The 21,019-nt window shown below is 43.9% G+C and overlaps 1 protein-coding gene and 1 long non-coding RNA gene across 3 annotated transcripts in view; both read right to left on the bottom strand.

The window, feature by feature from the left end:
• Window positions 1–244, bottom strand: part of AOPEP (aminopeptidase O (putative)) — a 313,993-nt gene extending 313,749 nt beyond the window's left edge. For both annotated transcript variants that reach the window (XM_019478015.2, XM_019478016.1), the window contains exon 1: window positions 185–244. The gene's annotated coding sequence lies outside the window, so the exon portion shown is untranslated. The remainder of the gene's footprint in view (window positions 1–184) is intronic.
• A 9,996-nt stretch (window positions 245–10,240) lies between these two features.
• On the bottom strand, window positions 10,241–18,924 carry LOC109280754 (uncharacterized). The gene is made up of 3 exons (XR_002087165.2): window positions 18,578–18,924; window positions 12,908–13,016; window positions 10,241–10,538 (listed from the first exon to the last, which is right to left on the bottom strand). It is a non-coding gene; the product is annotated as an uncharacterized LOC109280754 (long non-coding RNA).
• Between the last annotated feature and the right edge of the window lie 2,095 nt (window positions 18,925–21,019).

The following is a 21,019-nucleotide window of genomic DNA, read 5'->3' as shown; positions in this document are numbered from 1 at the left end:
CCTGAGGCTCCGGGACACCTGCGAGAGGCGAGAGCAGCCGCAGGCAGGGGCCGGCACGGCATGGACCCGCCCCGCCGCCAGCACTGACAGAGCCCCGAGCCCCGCGCGCTGCCGGGACGGGACGGGACGGGGCGCAGCAGTGACGCCCCGTCCCCTCGCCGCGGGCCAGCCGGCTCTCGCTCACCTGACGCGCTCGCGGCTCCAGCCCAGCCCGTCGCGCCGGCGCCTCCTCATGACGTCACCGCTCCCCCAGTTAAGGTTTCCAAGTAGCCCCGCCCATGCGATTGGCCACGCCCCTTCCCTCGAGCCCCGCCCCCTGGCGGCTTGGAGCACCACCCCGGGTGGGCGGGGCTAAGGCCAGAAGATGTGGGAGGAGCCAGGGGCGGGGCGGGGCGGGAGGGTGACAGCCTGACTCCCCGGGGCCTGACCCTTCCACATCTTCTGGCCTCAGCCCCCTCCTGCGGCTGCTTGTAGGTGCCAGACAAGCCCTGCTGCCGCTAGTGACCCAGGCCTTCTTGCCTGGCGCCCTCCCAGCTCAGGCGGTCTGCATAGCCCCTGCCCCTTCCAGTGCCTAAAGGGAGAACAAGTGGATGTGTCGGAGGGAGCCTGCCAAAAAACGGACAGGCCAAAATACAACACCCCACTCCTCGCCCCTTGGATAGTGTTGAATCCAGCCAAGCGGAGGTGCCCCTCGCGTGCTGCGTTGCATACGGACAGAACAAGTGAAACTGCTCCCTTACCGGTTGCAGTGACATCTGGGGCCCACTTCATGTTGGCTCAGCAGCTCCAAAACACTCCAGCTACTTCTGGGGATTGTCCCAATCCCCCCCAGCTTCCACTGATATTAACAGAGGAACTGTTTCAGTTTCTGTGCCTTCATCCTGGGCCAAATGCCTCCCAGCATAACTGTGCTCCTAATTTAGATATACCATCTGGTGTGTGCGATCCTACCAAAGTTTGGCTATGAATCCAGAAACGGAACCAGTAAAATAGAGAACAAGTGGGCTTCTGCTATTCCACCAAAATAACCTGGGCCCACAACATATTTTTATATAAAAAAAAAAAGCTGCAGGAAACCTCATTTGGCACCTGTCTGTACCTGGATTGGTTGCATTCCAGCCAAGAACAATCCAAGGTGATATACATTAATGATGTGGTACCAAGAATAAAACTGCACAGTGCTTTGTCTTCAAAACAAGCTTTGTTCTCCACTTTCTATGCATCATTTGTAGTCGTTTTAAATACAGTACCGACAAGAGACCCATCAAAATCAGGTCTCCAATGCTTTGAATGTTCTAGCAATTCAGAATAACTCACACTCCAGGTAGTTTTTCCATTTCCTTCAAAAGTAAGTAATTATCTCTGTAGCCAGAACTATCCCTAGTAACAATTTCTATTAAAACACCTTACAAGATAGAAGATCATTTTATTAACATGAATATTAATATGGTATGTGTGATTCAACAGCAGTTAACACATTAGTATTTTGAAGAAAAAGGTCATATCATAGTTTTTCCCCACTGAGAATGATCACCTTGTACAAAGAGACACTATGTGAGGAAAGGAGTCAGAATACAGTCATGTTAACAGGTAAATAAATGGGTTTTTTATTTAGTTTTTAGTAGCCATATTAGTAGGGAGGGGGGTGGTTTAACACAAGGGTGCTCAACCTGTGGCCCATGGAGCCATGGTATGCAGTCCATGGGTCTCCCCACAGGTTGGGAAATTTGGCAACAGTGGAGTGGTAGCAGTTAATACTGCCACCTTCCCCCCCTGCCAAATTCTCAAACCCTAGATCCCAAGCAGTAGGTTGGGGCTAAGCCACACCCTCTTCCCTCCCACAGCTGGATTGGGGCCAGGCCATGCTCCCTCCCTGCTGCGGAGTCAGGTTGTCCTCCCCCCTCCCCCCAGTCCCCACTACAACCATCAGATCAGCATCGATTGGGATCACCAGCCACATCTGGCCTGCAGACTGTCTGGGCACTGCCTATCTGGCTCACCAGCCAAAACGGTTGAGCTGGTGAGGGGGTGTTGGTTGTAGCCATGTTAGAACAACTTTCCCAGCCACAAAACAACCACCAGAGAAACACCACCAATACCTTACAACATTCCAACCTCATATTTGGTGAAACTGAAAGAACCAGTTAACCCTCAAATATTATCAGTCTCTCCACACACATACCAAAGCTGAAAAATCTGTCCTCTCTAAAGTTCTTTAAAAAAGGTTCAGAAAAATACCTGACCAATACTGTAATAATATACCACAATGTGGAGAACTAGAAGAATTTTCCTGATGCCTCCATCTCAAGAAATATTTCCACAACCAAAATTAATCCACTTCCAACAATATTTCATCCTTTGATAACATTGAGGAAAAGATTAACGCCTCCGCCCCCCAAAAAATAAATTCAGATTGGATACCTTACAGTGGACAAAAGTCAAACCTTGACCATTATATTGACTGCTTCAGGGAAAGAACGAACAATGAAATAATCAACAACAAACACCACCATAATAACCTCTGCCTCTCAGATGGACGGGCCATAGAATCTCTAATATGAATGAACGCGCACCAAAAATCTATCAAAGAAAAAAATACCTAATTACCTGTGGGTGCACACGTCTCACAAGACAGTCACTCTCTCTCCAGTCATTCAGTTCTAATCCTCAAAGGGAATTTACAAAACACCTTTTGTAGATGAGCCTACAAGCTTCGCTTCATAAATGTACTGGATACAAAAAAACATGGATTAAATATGGACATTGGGCATATAGACATTGCCTGCCATCCAATAATCCCAGATAACCTCTCCATTTTTTACCAGCTACCATAGACCTGCATTTTGCATATTGGCTTCTGTTCCACCCAGGAGAACACAAAACACCAGCAGACTCTCCCTATACCTGACGAAGGGTGTTTGTGCCCAAAAGCTTGCAAAGAACATTTTTGTCAACTATTTAGTTGGTCTAATAAAAGATAACGCATTTACCCGAAGAACCTTGTCTGAGCTGGTTTACCACATTTTTTTCCATTTTACTTTGCTTCTTAAAGTCTGTAATTGTTTCTAAGCAGTGAGAATGAGAACTGGAAACAGTACAAATTGTAAAGCATAAAGGACCATGGAGACATAATTTTGCAGAGTTAGGAATGCACAAACTATGAGAGACTATGACTAAATCTAACATGTTGCCATCAATAAAAGTAGGGACAGAATGGAAGTGGTAGGAACTAGTTCAGCTGCAAAAAGCAGGGTAAGATAAGAAATATAAAGGATCAGGAGCCATAGCCAGTTTCCTCAGTAATTAGAGGATGTGCAAATAACAAAAATGAACCACCTGACTGAGCCTTCAGTATCACTAGCATCACAATCGTGCCAGGTCTAAATCTGACTTCTTTCCTCTCCACTAATTAACTCATACATCTTATCTTGCCCCTTGCACTTTCCAGCTCATCTACACATATTTTAATTAATTTACCCTTAGGACTTACCTCATCGGATTTTTGTGTTACCATCATCTTACATATATATCCACTAATATAAAGAAAGATATAGTGACTTCTCAAAGGTCCTCCAGGAACTAACATCAGAACCTGAATTCCACTGGAGAACTCTTCAATCTAAATCTTCTATTCTAATCCCATAGAGCAGGAGTGTCAAACTCATCCAGCCCTGTGGGACAAATGAGGATCTCTGGACTTGTCTGCAAGCCAGATCACAGCACAGCAAAGCCATCATGCAGAGACAGTCCAGTGGGACACTGTCTGTAGCGTGCTCCCTCTGCCAGCCCCCTGCACCTCTGGGCAGCATGCACTAGCTCTGCTTTGGGGCTTGCACTGCCTGTGGTGCATGGACTGGACCTGACACAAGGGGACTGTGCGGGACACATGCTGCATGCCCTGGGCACTGGCTCTGGGTATGGTCAGGGTCCAGTCCCAGGCCATCTGAGCACACTGGAGATCTGGTCAAGCAGACTGCCCTGCATGTCCTGGACTGCTCCCCTGTGCTCTGTGCAGTGCCAGACAAGTTCAGCCCACACATTGGACTGGTTCCACACACTGCATGCAGCATGAAGGGTCTGCCTGAAACCCCCATGCTGGACAATATAGCTTCATGGACTGGGTCTGGCCTGCAGGCTGTGTGTTTGGCATCCCTGCCATAGATATAAAAGACGTTATTCTGAGAATGGGTAGACAGAAAAAGTTACATGTGCTAAAAACCCCAACTGCCTGAAGCTGGAATACCCTACACTTTGGTTGAATCCTGCATTTTGATAGCAGCTATCATAATACTTCTCCAACTTATCACTATCTGACATTCTCAGGACATATTACAAATAAATGACAGTTACTGTATTCTGCAGCTAATTAAGATGCACCTCAGAATGGCTTCCCTCAGGTTTCTCCATACTCCATCTATCTGGTGGAGCTTAAGCTACCGCAAAAATTATGGAAGTTTGTATCCTGTTGGTATATTTTTGAAGTGTCTGCTGCTTTTTTGTCCTTTGCAGAAACTCAGTGCCAAATTCTCTACTGACGGAGCTGTGCCAATTTACATCAAAAGAAAGTCTGGCCCACAAAATATGCACTGACAGGGCAAAATGAGTGTCCTAACCACATATTTTCTCTTTCCCCTATTTCTGGCTCAATGGCTAACTACTTACAAAAAATGGACCAGTTCCCATAGGATAAATGTAAAAAGTTTCTCCCCAGAATATACAATAAGCGAGTTATTATAGTACTCCTCTGGGATTTGAAAACAGGCCTCTCACCTCTCATGTGGATTCCCTAAGAAATGACACATACTCCCTTCATTTTTTGTGCCAGACTCAGTCTTACAGGAATGCCCAGAGAATGCTTACTGGATTGCATGAGATAAATGGAGAAACATTATACTAGGTCTTAGAAGCTGAGCAACTCAGTGGTGTTTGAACACAGGTATTTTGCACCTGCCCAGTGAAGGAAATTTAAGTAAGCACAGGATCTTATTGGCAGAAATACAGGTGCATAGAAGGTTAGGCAGCAACTAGGAAAATCTTTTTAGGTTGCCAGTAGTTCAGTGGGTAGAGTGGCAGTTAAATGTACAAGGTCCCAGCTGTCTTTCCCGCTTGTTGCAGGGAGTTGGACCTGGTGATCTTCTGAGGTCCCTTCCAGCCTTACAATCTATGAATCTATGGATTTAAGCCAATGTCCTCTAACTCTGCTTAGAGCTAGGCTAATGGAGACAGTGCTTAAAATGGCAGAAGGATTCAGCAACTTGCCTAGTAGAAATGCCAGTGTTGCTATAACCATCTGCATGGATATTAAGACGGCTGGGAAAGTGGTAGAATATTACTCCCCATGTTCTCAACCTGAGGTCATGACCACACAACCCCTTCCAAACTTACATGGAGAGGGGATCCTGACCGAGTGGGAGGCTCTACAGGTGTCCTAGTCTCAGGTTCAGAATCAGTGACCGAGCATAAGTAGGGCGATCACTGATCACAGCCAGCAGAGGTACCCCAGACGGTATCATAATGTCTTTGAAGTGTCAGGAAACTGATTATTGAAATTATTAGAGACCCACATATTTAATAATCTCCTCTCAACACTGGCATAAGTGAAAACTGCTCTACACCAGCCATGTGTTTTGACAGTGTTTTCCAGTAGTAAGAGCTAAGTGCACATGGTGGATCACATTTTCTGGTGATTTAAATTGGCAGCACTCAGTTGAAGTGAATGAGCTTGCGCTGGAGATCAAGGGAAAATAAGCAATCTTGGCTATTATTGCCATTATTCATAAGTTTGACAGCCTTTTCTTGTCATTAAAATCTGGCTGAAAGAATGCATTGTTCTAGCCCATGAAAAGCTGAAATAACAACATGGCTCGATGATGAGCATAAATCAGCCAGTCTCTTCCTTCATATTTACCACAAACCTTTTCATTTTTTGAAATAACTCCTCTGACAAACAGCATATCCTATCACTGTCCAGACACATTCAGCACAATAAATCACTACCTCTCCTGCCTACAGGATCTGCAGTGAAATAGCCTGGGTAATTCTTGTCAGTTGACTACCAGGTAGTTTGATGCTGTCTGTAAATTAATACTGCAGGTTCTGAGACTTTGGGCATAAGCAAACCAAGCAGCTGCTTATGATGTCAGTAACAAAAGTTTCTCTCTTTTTTTCCATTAAAATAATAACATCTAGTGAAGAGTCCAGCTGTTAGTCTCCCGAATAACTGAACGACTCTTCAAGAGAATGGCATTTTACTATCTTATGACTGTTTAGCAACACTTTAGTCATGCCAACAGCCTGGACTCCTCACAATGAGAGTTCAGACCAGAATGAACAAGTACCTGCAGGAACAGGGGGAAACCTCAGTCTAAGCAAGAGTTTTTGATACCACAGTTGAGCAACATTCAAGACCTTGGAGAAGTGGATGGTGCAGTTTACTTCTTTCAACAGAGCCTAGAGCAGCAAGATGGCAACCTCTAATTTCTCCAACAGCCCTTATGTGGAGCCTGACAGCTGCACAATAGAAAGGGTGAATTGGGCAAAATTTAGGATCACAGACAATGTGGCAAGTCACATATTTAAAAATGCACTTTAGCATATACAAAAAGCAGAATCTCAGCAAACAAATAGCACTCGTTGGTGAAAGTAAAGTTGTTAGATGTTAAAATTTTGTTCTTTCAGGATGCAGAAGATTGGGTTGCATACACAAATTTGGAAGGCATCAAAGCTCTGTTGAAAATCTGTCCCCCTCCTGTGCCTTCTGACTTTATTCTTATTAATTATATTTACAATTGTTGTGTTTCAAGACCAACCCATTGTGCTAAGTGCTGTATAAACACAAAGCAGTATTGTTTAAAATCTAATTAGACAAGGCCGGTACAAGGTAGGAGAAAGGAGTATAATACTCAGGCAGACCAAACATCATTTAGTTCTGCGATTTTTTTTATTTTTTTTTTTTTGGGGGGGGGGGTATGACAGAGAGCCAGGGACCTGGGGAGAGGAGCAGCCCAGGGACAGACAGGGTGCAGCTGGGGCTGGATTGCCATACAGAGGAGGTAATGAGATTAATTAGCAAGCGCCTGCAAGCAACCCCCTGGAGTCACCTGACTGGAAGGGGGCAGGAGAGATATAAAGCAGGGCCAGAGCAAGGGCAAGCAGTTTGGCTGTGGAAGCTGAATAGGGAAGAGCTCTCCATGGGTGCCTGTAACTCAGAAGCAAATGGAGTGTGCTATGCCCTGAGACAGCTAGGGAAGCTGCAGGCTAACAGCTAATTAAGATCCAGGGTTGGGTTGTAGCTTTTTTATAGCCAGAAGGGCTTCTGTTTGGTTTCGGTTTGGTCCAGTAGCTGGGGGAGAGGACCAGTGGGAACTAGATGCTTGAAGGAAGTCCTGGTGGTTTGGGAGGGATGGTGACAGGTGGTTTGGAGGTCCCCGAGTGCCTACCAGAGCTAGAGGGCTCAAGGCAGAGGCTGGAAAGGCCAAAGCCCATCATGGGAACAAAACCAGGCTCACTCTAGCTCCCTCAGGCAGCCTCCCTCTTTTCCAAATAATAACATTAAAAGTGTGGTGGGTGAGTAAAGGAGGTGAGGACCGCTAGAGTTGGAGCCAAGGCAGGAATTGCGTGGCCACCAGGGGGTGTTGCAGCTGCCCCTGGGACCTGAACCTGTCACAGGGGTGCAGAGGGGTATTTAGGAATGGACACATAGGCAGCGAAATGGGGTGGGCCGCCCAGGCCATGGCCCGATGAACTTGTAGCACATTAATTTAGCTAGCTATGCAGTTATAAAAACAGCCATATATATTTAACTGGAATGACTACTGTGCATTTGAGGGTTATATAAATTAACATGCTAAAATTTGGTCTGGCCATGGCCCGGGCGTGGCCCACCCCATTCTGCAGCCTATGAATGAAAATGTAAAACTGAAAGAAAAGTAAAGGCAGTAGGGGTAATGGTGCAAAAGAGAAGAGTGTAAGAAGGGCAGATGTAGAGTAAACCTGAGTCAAAGTGCTTGTGAGGGAGTAGAAATGCAAACAGCCAATCGGTACAACCCAGAAAGTCCAGTCAAAACTGAAGAAACATCTGTGAATGTTCAACAATTCCTGCTTATGCCAGATCTACTGGCTGGCTCTTCTCTGCAGTTTTTTCCCAAGACCATACATGGCTAGGGAGAAAGGAGCGAGGGAAGGCACCTCTTGGTCCTTGCCCAAGAACCGTGTCACGTGGAGGGGGTGGCCCTATCTGGGCTCTACTTTATCCCTTTTCTGCAGTGCGTAAGTCCCTGCCTGGGTTATTTCTGCAGCTGCTGCTACTGGCTAGAGTCTCTGACCTACTTTGTTTTAACTAAGGTTAAGATAAAAGAAAGCTACTGTTAAGATAAAGGAAAACTATGTGCAAGTGATTGTTAAATCTTTAAAATTTAAGACACATGATATATGTTGAAGCCACAAAAGAAAATTTGCTGAGGAGGCACCCCTGAACCTATAGGGCAGGTCTAAAGGAGAGGGGGGAAAATATAGGCTTTGGGGTCTTTCATGGTCCCATGCCCTAAATAGAATAAATAAATATTAAAAGAGAAATCAATAAAAACAATAACGCATTCCAGATGCTCTGCACTGCCCAAGCTACAAATCCCTATACTATTCTTTCAGAGGTTTTCATTTGCTGCATGTAAAGGTACTGCTCATACAGGACACTGAACTTTTAAAAGAGGTTCTCAGAAGATTGAAAATCAAAATGTGTTCTTCAGGTTAGGTACTATCTAGTGCCCCATACTGAGGCACCATAAATGATATCATAATGGCTACTGCTGGTAGCTCAGCCCTTTTAAAAATATGGGCACTTTTTGAGGGAACTAAATATGGAGCATAAACACAGGCTCTAAAGGGACACCCCAGTTATTGAGCCTAGTCCCTTGTGATTTTATGCAGTAGAAATTTAATCCCAAATGATCCATAAAAACCTCAACTCCAGCCCCTCTCTCACACCACAGGTAATGGTAGGTAATTTGCTAGGTAAAATTTGCACAGATGATCCCAAGGAAAGCAAAAATCACTCACATTCCTTGCCAATCTGACTTGAGGAAAGTTTCCTTTTTGATCCTATACCCATTTGTTCAATCATGAGAGTGTGGGGTAGACTTTTCAGCATCATTACCACAGCTACATCTGAGTGGATATTGCAGCTGATGGGTGTGCATTGATGTTTCTTTGTACTGATATAGCACATAAAGAGAATGCATATTTATACCACCATCTTACAGAAGAGTAACGTAAGGAACAGATTTTATGAGACTTACCCAATGTAGCTATTAAGTTACAGTCACTGAAGAAACCTGTTCCAACTCAGAGACCTCAATCTTTACTTTTTTTCTTTTTACCCCATCTAACCTGATTTGTATTCTCCCATAATTCTCCCCTCAAAGTATGTATTTCAAGAACAACCCAAGAAACCCATGGGGAAAAAAATAACACTTGTATTAATTCTAAAGTTTGTCCCAACTTGATCCCATGCTCCTCAGGTCAGTAGGGTCTGAGATCCTCCTGTGGCAGTCATTTGGCACAGTCCTGTGGCAAGAGAAAGGGAGCACCTTGTTTTGTTCCCAAGATCTGCCCTCCCCCCTTGTCCAGTTGACATTGCAGAATAAATCAGTGCCTGCAGAGGGTGTAGATTTAATAAGCTGGAAGGAAAGATCAGCCTACTGTGTACCCTTCAAGCTGGTCTACAAAAAGGAAGATGCATGGAGGGAACAATCAGAAGAAAGCTCCTACTCAACCTTTCATCTAAAAATATATTGTAAGCAAAGCACATGTAACGATATGCATAATTGAATACTGTTCTGTAGATCTATGAGTATTAATGATATCAGGTTTTCTATCACCAGGAAATGGTAATAACAGCACACAGGAAAGGGCCAGGAATACATAAGGTATTGCAGGTCAGGACTGAATAAGCAAATAAGGGGATCTAGAGATCAGTTGAGTTTAAGCTACATAATTAAGAGAAGGTGGTTGTGGGTAGAAAGCCCTGTAATGCTACAATTTCCAGAGTTTCACATATTTGAAAGGAAGATATCATCTAACCTGAAGAGCACAGATTGACCAGTACTAAATTAATCTTCATTCAATGTTACAGATCCCTTAAATTACCACTCAGCTATTTGATAAGCAACCTGATCAAGAATTATTTGTCAAAAACTAGACTTCTTGGGTTCTTTGTCAAATACCAGTCTCCTGGAACACTCAATACTCGACACAGTAAGAGCCTTTATTGCTCTAACTAACAGCCTTCTTATGTCCATAGACAATAAATATCCATTTGTCTTTACCATCGCGAGATGCATCTCTGCAGCATTTGATACCGTTGACCAGTTATTCCTGTCTGACCTCCAGAAAGCTGCAGAGCTTGAATGAAATCCCTGAACAGTCAAGTCATTTTCCTCAGACCACACAGAAAGTCATTAAGGATAAATATTCTTCCATTCCTGGGATCTCCATTTATAGAGTGCCAGAGGCTCGGTTCTCTTCTCCATCGTATTGAATACCTACAAGAAACCATTTGGGGAGCTGATGAGACAGTAAAAAAAATCAAAGTGGGTTACATGAAGCTCTACAACTTTACTTCTTATTAGCACCGTCTATGAGTATCTGCAGTGTTTACCTCATCAGCACCTGACAGCAAAGCCATTGCTTGAAATAGAACCCAAATAACTTTGAGTGAGAGAAGAGGGAGAGAAGTAGCTTGAAAAATGAATTCCCTGCATAGTGTCTCTCATTGTGGGGTATCCATCCTCTCACTGTTATACCTGGTTCTCAGGAGTCCTAACCTCCACAGAAGCTGGACCAAGATTCATGTTAACAAAAGATAAGTGATTACTAACTTCACTACATTTAGAACTAAATGCAAAACCTATTTTTTGTCTTGGTTTATCCTCAATAATTTTTTCATATACCTACACAAAACTACATAACTATACATTGATCAGGCTATTTAGTCCTACAGGCTAGGAATAGGGCAGGGGAAGAGAAAAATTCTTTCCATATTAACTCAAATCTAAGATGACCCCAAATTTAAAACAACTCTCCAGTTATTAGATTGTAGACACAGAAAATTATAAATTTGTTTTAATTTTCCATGTCTAAATTCTAGCTATTGGAGAGTCCTCTTAAATTTATCCCTCCCACCACTGCCACATGGAAAGTAGTGGCAGGGGAAGCAGTGGCTGAGGGGCAGGCAGCTTGCCCTATGTCCTTTGTCCTCCCCACCTTGACACTTGCCCCCACCCGTGCCTACCCCCGCTGCTGCCCATACCTCCCCCAGTGCCTGCCTTCTCCTGTCACTTGTCCTTCTCGCATTTTGCAGCTCTTTCCATTGGGGGCATGAAGCACCTGGCCAGGTCAGGCAGTAGTAATGTCTCTGGCTTCAGCCTCCAGCTTTAGTTGGGATCAGGGCTGGAGCTGCAGCTGCTCCCCTGCTGCTCCATGCATCTCTTCCTTGAGCTCTCAGTTGTATGCATCCCTTTCCCTGTGCTCTTCCTGCACCACATTTCCCTTTCCTGTGCTCCTCTTTCTCCATGCTCCATTTCCCCCGGGTGTTCCTTTCCACATGGCACTCCTCTTTCTCCACGCATCCCTTCCCTGTGCTCTACCCAGCACTGCATACCCTTTCCCCTGCACTACCCATGCACTGCGTGCCCCATCCCTGTGCCCCCCTTGCTCTGCACTCCATTTCCCCCATCCTCTGTGTCCCTTCCTCTATGCTTGCCATACACCATGTGCTCCTTCCCTGTGTTCTCCCTGCACCACACATGCTTTCGCCATATACTGAGCTCTTCTCATTCCAAGTGTCCCTTTCCCCATGCCCCCCTCACTCTGTGAATCTCTTCCCTGCAATCCCCCTGCTGCCCTTTCCCTAATGCTCCCCCCACGCCACACACCCCTTTCCCCACTTTCTCCTGTGTACCCCCTAACTGTGACATGGCCCCATCTGGAGCTGCAGCAGCTGCTTGCCTGACACATACTTGATTCTAAGATGAGAAGTTTTTCCTCCCATGTTGAATGGGAAACAAATCCTCATCTTATATTCCAGTAAATATGGTATTTTTATTTATCAATACTTGAGAGGTGCTAAGATAGTATGGTGATGGGTGACCTAAAAACACTTCCTTCTTCACTGTGATCATCAATGGTAAAATGTATATACAATTCTTACCAGAATAAAGAAGATCCCCTTTGAAAGTAAAGTTCCAATTTGAACCAACTTTATGACGATTTTGCCATAAGTCCTCACAATTTTCAGAAATGTACATTAAAGTTGCTCATTATAATGAGCACTAAAGTGGAAGTAAAAGAGTAAGAACACCTATGTTAATTTACAAAGGGGGTGGGGAATAAAAGAATTAAGGAGCATTACTTGAGTTTGATTTAATACACATCTGGTAGTCACAGATTATTTTTTAGTCTGATGTCCTGTATAATACAAGCCAGAGGTTTCAAAAAACAGGAATTCCCTAATGTGGAGCCATAAAATCAAAGATGTTTTCTTAAAAGGGATTCAGATTGTTTGCTGCTCACTAGTAAAAGTCCCACTGCCAATTAAAGGGTGCTTTCTGAAAAGATACAAACAGGTGCAAAACATATAGCATGAATTCATTATTTAACAAACTAACTCCTAAGTTAGAATTTGTAAGAGTTGATAGAACTTTTTCTTAAATTTGCAACAAAGTCCAGGGTTTCCTAATATTCATTGAACTGTGTGGACATGTCCTCAGACTTTATTATGTATTAAATATCTCCAACAGAGATAATATTTCAACCAAGTACACATATATATTCCATGTCTTCAGAACTTTCCTAGAATTATATTACATTTATAAGAAGAACATCAATTAAGCAGAACCATTTGTTTCCTAACATTTATCTATTCACTAGTCCTGTCCTGTAGTCAAGGAGTTCTGTCAGCCGTATGAAATAGCACTATTCTCCATCTCCAGTATTTATGCAGAATATTTAATCACATGCATCTGAAAGAAAGAAAATAATGGGAACATCATTAACAAACAGACTTTAAGAATAACAGCATTATATTAAGTCTAACCCAAGTAGTTCATTTTGGCTGGTACAAATTGTAATTCATTGTTTGCATGATTTATTATGAAGGAAACCTTGCCAAATCTTTACTAGCAGCTCTTTTTATAATAATTTCAGCATCTTTTGTTCCATACACATTTTATGTGGGCTTTAAAGATTTCTCTAAATTACATACTATGTGACTGTAACAATCTAGAACCTTATTTATCTTTGGAAACAGCACATCTAAAGGGAAAGAATGCTGTCCTGCATGTATCCTATTCAGTTTACAGCTCTTGTGTTTCTTTGCTAGAGATGGTGTGGGTGAGTTTGGTGTTAATGAGAGTCATTTAGCACATTGGCATGAGCAAGGCATGGTGCCAGGAGGTACAATACAATCTGCTCAAAATCTCATTTGTAATTCACAACACCTCTGCTACTCCCAAACCTAAGCTTCCCTTAAGAAGAGACTATCAATCATGTTTAAATGCATGACAGTGATAACTTGTCTATTTAAAGGTTTTGACCAAGAACATGTGCTCATCCAGACTCCTAGAGAGGAACAAGTGGATCACAAATACTGTTGTCCCACTTACTCCATAATAACTTGCATATTAGTTGTCAGTATCATAAGATTAATGGTTTTGAAGGCTGCAGAATAATGTAACAGTATCAGCAAAGCTCATTTGTTGCTTGTTGCCTAGATTTAAGTATTCTTGTTGCCTAGATGAAAGTATTCCCACGATGTCCTGACCCACAAGCAACATTCCTTGAAGCTATTTAGGTACCACATTCAGGTCTGAAATATGAGAGTGCTATATTTTAGATTTTGACAGGCTAAAACTTAGGTTTTCAATAACCTTACCAAGAAAGGGGGATTAGAGAGTAAGTGGCATTTAATAAGCACATTTTAAAGGTTTGAGTGAGATTTCTTTGGTTTCCAGAACACCCTTTTTAATGATTTAGAAAACAAAGTAGGCCAAAAGCTCTTTGTATGCGGCAAGATTCAGGTCCAAGTGTATGAGTAGACAATTTGGGTAAATTAAGCAGAATACAGAAATACTTCCACTAGCCTTTACTGGGTTGTTGCAATTATGTCTGAAAAGGAAACAAAGGATGCAGCTGGATCCAAGAAGCTGCTTTAGCTTTAAGATGGTTGGGAATAGCTGAAGGTGAGAATGTCAAAGGCAGGGGCGGGCAATTATTTTGGGCAGAGGGCCGCTTACCCAGTTTTGGCAGGCTGTCGAGGGCCACATCAGTAGTCCCGCCCCTTGACTGTTGCCCCACTCCCTGGTCACCATCTTGGGACCAATGTCCCATGGCCAGCACCGGTGGGGCTCAAAGTGAGATGCAGGTTGGCAGGGGTCTGTGGAGCCGGGCTGGGCTGCACCAGCAGAGAGAGGGGGGAGCTGACCCAGCTCCATAGAGCCCCTGCCGGCTGGGACCCTGCGCTCCTGCCCCCTGCTCTGGGCCCCACCAGCACTGGCCCCAGGACATGGGTGTGGGCCCCGTGCTCCCACTGGCTCCCTGCCCGCTCATTCCCAGTGTTCCCCAGCCCTGTGGTACAGGCGGGGGGCAGCGCACACCCCCAGCCCCCTGACCGCCAGCAGGGAACAAGCTGGTGCTGAGCATGGGGAAAAGCAGCCCCTTGCCTGCCCCATGGCCGGCGCCCCACGCTGCAGGTGCTCGCAACCCATGCGGGGCTGTCTGTAGCAGGTACGGGCAGCCTCATGTGAGCTGCGAGTGGCTACAGCACAGGGCACTAGCCATGGGATGGGCGTGGGGCCGCTTTTTCCCATGCTCAGCACCAGTTTGTAACCTGCCCCACTGCCAGCCTGGCAGTGGGGCTAGGTTACAAGGTGGTGCTGAGTGCGGGGAGCAGAGAAAGTAGCCCCTCGCCTGCCCCATGCCTGGTGCCCCGCATTGCAGCCACTCGCAGCTGGCCTGGGGCTGCCAGTGCCAGCTCTGGACAGCCCTGCGTGGGCTGCGAGTGCCAGCAGCAGGAAGCGCCAGCCATGGGGTGGGCGAGGGGCCACTTTTCTCCATGCAAGGAAGGAGCCCAGGGAAAAGGTGAGTGTGGCGGGGGGAAGTGGCCCCTTCCACACCCGGTGCCCCACACAACAGGCACTCGCAGCCCACATGGGGCTGTCCGGAGCGGGCACAGGCAGCCCCACATGGGCCGCAAGCAGCTGCAGCGTGAGGCACTGGGTGTAGGGCAGGGAGGGTCCCTTCCTCCCCGGCGCTCCTTCCTAGCCCGGGGTTCCCCCCTGCCTTACCTGAGCTTCCCGCACTGGGGCAGGCACATGCTCCCAGACCAGAAACCCTGGCTGGGGCTTCTGGCTGCGGGGTGGGGCCGGGTGGGCCCCACTCTTGGAGCCTGCTGGGCTTCCCCTGGGTCCTACTGCCCTTGGTTCCTGCATTTTTGACAGGAACCAAGGGCAGAGAAATATTCATTTTCTACATTTTTTTAGGGGCCCTGCAGGCCAGATAGAATGGCCTCGTGGGCTGGATCCAGCCTGCGGGCCATACTTCTCCCACCCCTGGTCAAATGGCTTTTTATTTCACTAGAAAGAGTTCATCAGACAATCACAAGCGAAAGAGGTGTGCATTCAGTTTTGTAGATGTGGCAAAAACAATTTCAGAAAATTGTCTGTCATTTGGCAGTTGGGAACTTCTTTGCTAAATGTGCTGTCTCTATGAATAGCCAGATCTCTCAGGACAATGAATCTTGAAAAGTCCTTTATTAGGTTATTTAGGAACTTTGGCCAAACCAAATAAAGAACTTAGGTGTATCAAGTAGAACTTAGAATTTAGGAGCCTAAGTCCAATAATACAACCCTTAAAAGCTCACTCAGCTATTGCCTAATCCTGGGCAACCGAGCCTTTGCTACTTATGGGCCTATACAAGAGCAGTGAGGCTGCTCCAGTGTGCAGTAATTATAGTTCATCAGAGCAGACTAGATTAATTGAGTCTGCTGGAGCATGGTAATTACCGTGCTCCAGACTCCATCATCTTGTGTATCATTGTCCCCATGCTGAAAAATGGTGGCAGGGGTGCTTTAACTAAAGCTTGTTCAATGAGCTTTAGTTAAAGTGTCCCCGCCACCACTTTTCAGCATGGGGGTTGCTGATACATGGGACGCTGCTGCTCTGAGAGCTGCTCTAATTAAAGTACCCCTTCCCTACTCCTGGAGCATGTGTGTAAATGCCCCAAGTACCGTACTTTATTTAAAAGTTTCAAGAAACCTAGGGTTGTACCTCTGTACTTCTCAGGGCACACATCTGGGAGGGAGGAGTCCTGAGGTCTATTCCCTGCTCCCCAGACTGTTTCTGTTTTATATTAAACAGTCATGGATAAAATACAGATTTAGAGACAAAAGCACACAACCATCCAATTAAAAACTGACACTTTCATAATGGTTTGTGCAGCTGCACTGTATCAAAATTTACAACACTTTTCCCTGCATGGTGCAGTCAGCCATAACAAATGTTAAAATGACACAATTCCACTTGCAAATAAAAGAAATGACTAACATTTTGATTTGAACCTTTCAGTCATCAAACAATTTTGAAATGTATTAAATTGAGCTGATCCAGGATCAGAGAGAAGCCAATAAAAAAGGTAAAAGAGAAAGGGAATATTTTTTGTTACATAAAATATTCAAGAGTCAAGTAATGCAAACAGTTTATTTAATTGATTGAAGATGACAATGCAAGTCACTGAGGTTTCCATTCTCATTTACCAATCATAAGCTTTTTGACCTTGCCTTTCTCTTTCACTCTTATATCCTAAAAGGTGATAAATAAGTATGCTTGTAGATGTGCCAGGAGGCTGCTCCAATGCGCCAATGCTCCAATGCTCCAATGGCAACAGAAGTGTTTTTAAATAAAGCTGGTTTAACAAGCTTTAAAGCACCCCTACCACTTTGAAGCGCAAGGATGTTCATACACTAGATGCTGCAGCATTTTAATTAGAGCAGCTGCTGTAATTAAAGTACCCCCGGCCCCCCACCCCCAGAACACATTTTAAAAACGTCTTAAGTTTCCCATCCTCTCTTTTAAAAGTTAACTTTCTTTCTTTTATACCTAAAACTGATGCTTACATATAGACATGCATAATGGCTACTTTAAAAAAATAGTTCAAGCAGATGTAATTGAATAAATAAACCTTATAAAATTACAAATCTAACAGATTTAAAGCCCCAACCTGCTGTTACAATAGCCCTTAAAATTAAAAGAAGAGGTGCAATAAGAGTCCAATCTACCACACGGTATACAACATGCTAAGTAACTTGTTTTGAAAATCTAGAATGGACAAGAAATAATACACGTAACACTTGCTATACTATTCAAGCGCTAATATGACATCTTAATCTCAGTCTAGATGAAGCTATGGCAAATGCTGAATACAGAAAATACACTCACAAATACAGACCCCATTTTACTGTCATGTTAGCTGCTGGTAAAGGGTAATAGCTGTCTTAGCAAAGCACTAATTTCTTTTTGAATGATCCAACTAATTATATATTTATAACATGCAAAGGTTCAGGATCTGGACCTCATTTTGTTACTATCCGTACAAACAATGCGAAGACACTCTGGGCACATCCAGACAAGTGCACGTGTGCGGCTTACAGTGCTGCAGTGACACAAACTGCACATGCAGATATTTGCTGTACTGTTAATTTGCAGCATGGCAGTGGGGTTTTTTTGACACTGGGACATCCTGGCATCAAAAAAACCCATGCCAGAAAAAAGTGGGGTGGTCCACATGGTAGCAATGTGCGCTGCCTGAAACTGGAGCCTGGATGGCTAGAGCCACTCTCCAGCTGCCAGCCAGGCTCAGTGTGCCCAGATTCAGGGGCGATGCATAGGGGGTGCATGTACACCCCCTGAGCGTGGTTGTACACCCCCTACAAAAAGGAGCCTCCGCTCACTGCCCCCACCCCTGCTGCCGACACCACCGGTGGAGTCTGTGGGTGGTCAGCGATCCCCACTGGCTGCTGGCACTGCTGCCGGTGGCATCTATGGGTGATCGCTGACCCCTGATCAGCGCTCGCCAACCCCTCCCTCCCCTCCCCCTCCGTCACCGACAATGCTGGTGGCGTCTGCGGCAGCTCCCACTTACCACCACACTGCTGCCCTCCTGCCACTGCCATGGCTCCTCAGCTGCCAGGGGCACGCTTTGTTCATACCCAGATTGCTGCTGCTGGAGCATCAGGAAGCCCCTTGGACCCCAGGTAAGGTTGGGCCCAGCTTCCCCTCCAGAGCATTTTTCCCTGCGCTAACACCGCAAGCAGGAGCATGCACTGGGCAAAAAGCAGTAGCACGAATTTTGTGCTGCTGCTTTCTCCCCCACCCCCGCCATGGCAACCGCACACTCCTGCTCACGGGGACGTGGTCTATGAGTCTAAAGAGCTTGCCATCTAAAACTCAATTAACATGAAGAGCATAGTAAGATATCATCATACTATATATTTATTATTAAAATAACATGCTGACTATCCTCAGCTACCTTTTGAGCATCATTAGTTGTCTGATTTCTTATAGACATCATGGAAGAGGTGGATCTTTAGAAGAAATTTGAGGGAAGAGAAGGTTGTAGTCTTACAGATCCATTATCATTAGGCAATTCTCTGAATAAAGGTAAGCATAGACATCAGCTTTAATACATTTCTGATCAACTTGAGTATACTAATTAGAACGTTAAAAAAAGCAGTGTCTACTAAATACCAGTTGCAACTGGAGGATATCAGGATATAGACAGATGGGATTTATATACAAGTATAAAATGCTCACGTTTTACACCCTGTTTAGGGATGCCACACATTTCATATACTCAACTGTAAAGTATACAGTTTTGAAACTGCAGCAAAAGGTTGGAATTTTTACCTAGGATTTTTCTGTATTTATGAAATTATTACATGCCCCCAGGAATTTTTTTCAATGGTTAGAAAAGCTTAAAATATTTTGAATAATTATATAACTTAAACTTTTCCTGAAACATTTTCCTTACAGTTAGCTGTTATTGTCTGACAGCAAAAGAACACAAATTTACCTTACTATAATTCAGTGCATGTACAGCCCACATTAAAGTCTGAGCTAGTTCTTTGTCTTCAGGACAAGGGATTAAGATGAAATGTGTTTAGTCATAAAATAGTTCTATTATAATAAAGACTACAGACAGGCAAAAGGAGTAATGTTTAAACTGTATTAGTGCTTGGCTAAGGTTCAGAGTTGAATCCTACCAAGATATTATCACTTACTTCAAGGATGTGGATCAAATTCAGCCCTAGTATAATCAGGTACAATACCAATTTACAACTCCACAGATCTGTTTAATTCCAGGCTGAATTTGCCCTGAATTTAAGTTTTCAGTTGAAAAATACCACTGTATCACCCCAAGAATATAAACACAAGTTCAATCTCCAGTCGTCCAAAACCCCCAATACCACAGAGATATACACAAAATAAATGCTTGTCATAATAATTTCAAAGCCAAAGTGTTTGCTGGTGCCTTCCTGCTGTAATGTGTACACTTATTTTCATCTGTTATTTTTTTCCATAAACAAGGACACATTGAGAGTTCATTATTTTCCCCTGCTCTTTATCTTGTATGTACATTAGAATTCTCTAACACAAGCATTGTAGATGTGTATGGAACAATTCCTTCATTAAAATATGACATTCCTGATGTGTATTTTAAGCAAAGCCTTTGTCAGATCAAGAACAGAGGGTTAAAAATAGTTGCCACACTCAGACAAACTTCAAAACTTTATTTCACCAAAACCCCATTAGCCTGACACATTTCTCTGTGTAGTTCCTTTCCCACCATCACTGATGAGTACCAAGGTGTTTCTGTGTAAACAAAAGATGTCTGTCTCCTTTCTAATTGCTCATCATTTCTGACATCAAAACCCCATCTTTATGGGCTCAATCTTACTTTCATGGGAAGAACTCATGAGAAAAGATATATTGTTAGACAAAAGAGCTAGATGTGTTTATCTTGCACATCTTTATCTTTCTTTTATATACATTGAGATGATGGCTTCATGCAAAACAAAATGATGAGGCTGTATACAGTCTGGGGAGTGCCCAAAAGCACAAGAGTATTTTATGTTATGGCTTCTAAACTAGACCTACAAAGCATTTTCTTTCTAGATATACCCCCCAACATCTCTAGCAGCTCCCCATACTGTGGTTGTTTATCCCTACCCCCTCTATGGAGAAATAATGCTATAATGAGGAATATAATGCAGGTCTGCATCACATTAATCTCTACAACAGTATGCCATGGTGGACTTTTAACTCTTCCCCAGAGAGCATGGTATATAAACTACCTGCTTTCCAGTTCTTATCTGCCCTCTATCTGCCACCTCTAATATGCCAGAATCATGTGGGGACAGTCTATGAGCCCCTTTATCCCACTAGTGAGCAGTTTTTTGCACTGAAGTTATTTGGAGTACTCCTGCAAGTAACTGCTCATAAATGAGAATAAAGGATTCATAATCTGGCCATGAAAAAGGCATATCATCAGGGATCCTGGTTTTCTCTGATAAAAAATTCCCTATTTTTCAGATATAAAAAAGTAATTCATGATTAAAATGAAACACCACTATATATATACTAGGTGAAACCCACAAAAGATTTGTGATAACATTTTTATTGCAAAAGTATTTATTTAAATGCAGGATTTTTAGTTATCCTTTGACCAAATACTTTAATGGAATTAAAACTTCTCACCCTCAAAAAGGCTACATAAAGCTGTCCATGTGTAAACACAGGCTTAGGAATATAAATACATATTTTGTCAAAAGTCTGACCTTGTGACTTATTTATAGTTATAGAATAAGAGGGCCCTTGTAAACATGACTAAGGGCCCTTGTACATGTGAGGAAATTGCCCCTTTTGGTGGTTTAATTGCCCTTTTTAACAATTTCAGTGCGTAACAGCCTAC

Source organism: Alligator mississippiensis, chromosome 3 (assembly GCF_030867095.1).
Source record: "Alligator mississippiensis isolate rAllMis1 chromosome 3, rAllMis1, whole genome shotgun sequence".
Lineage (NCBI taxonomy): Eukaryota > Metazoa > Chordata > Crocodylia > Alligatoridae > Alligator > Alligator mississippiensis.
This window is presented reverse-complemented; position numbering and strand designations above follow the sequence as displayed.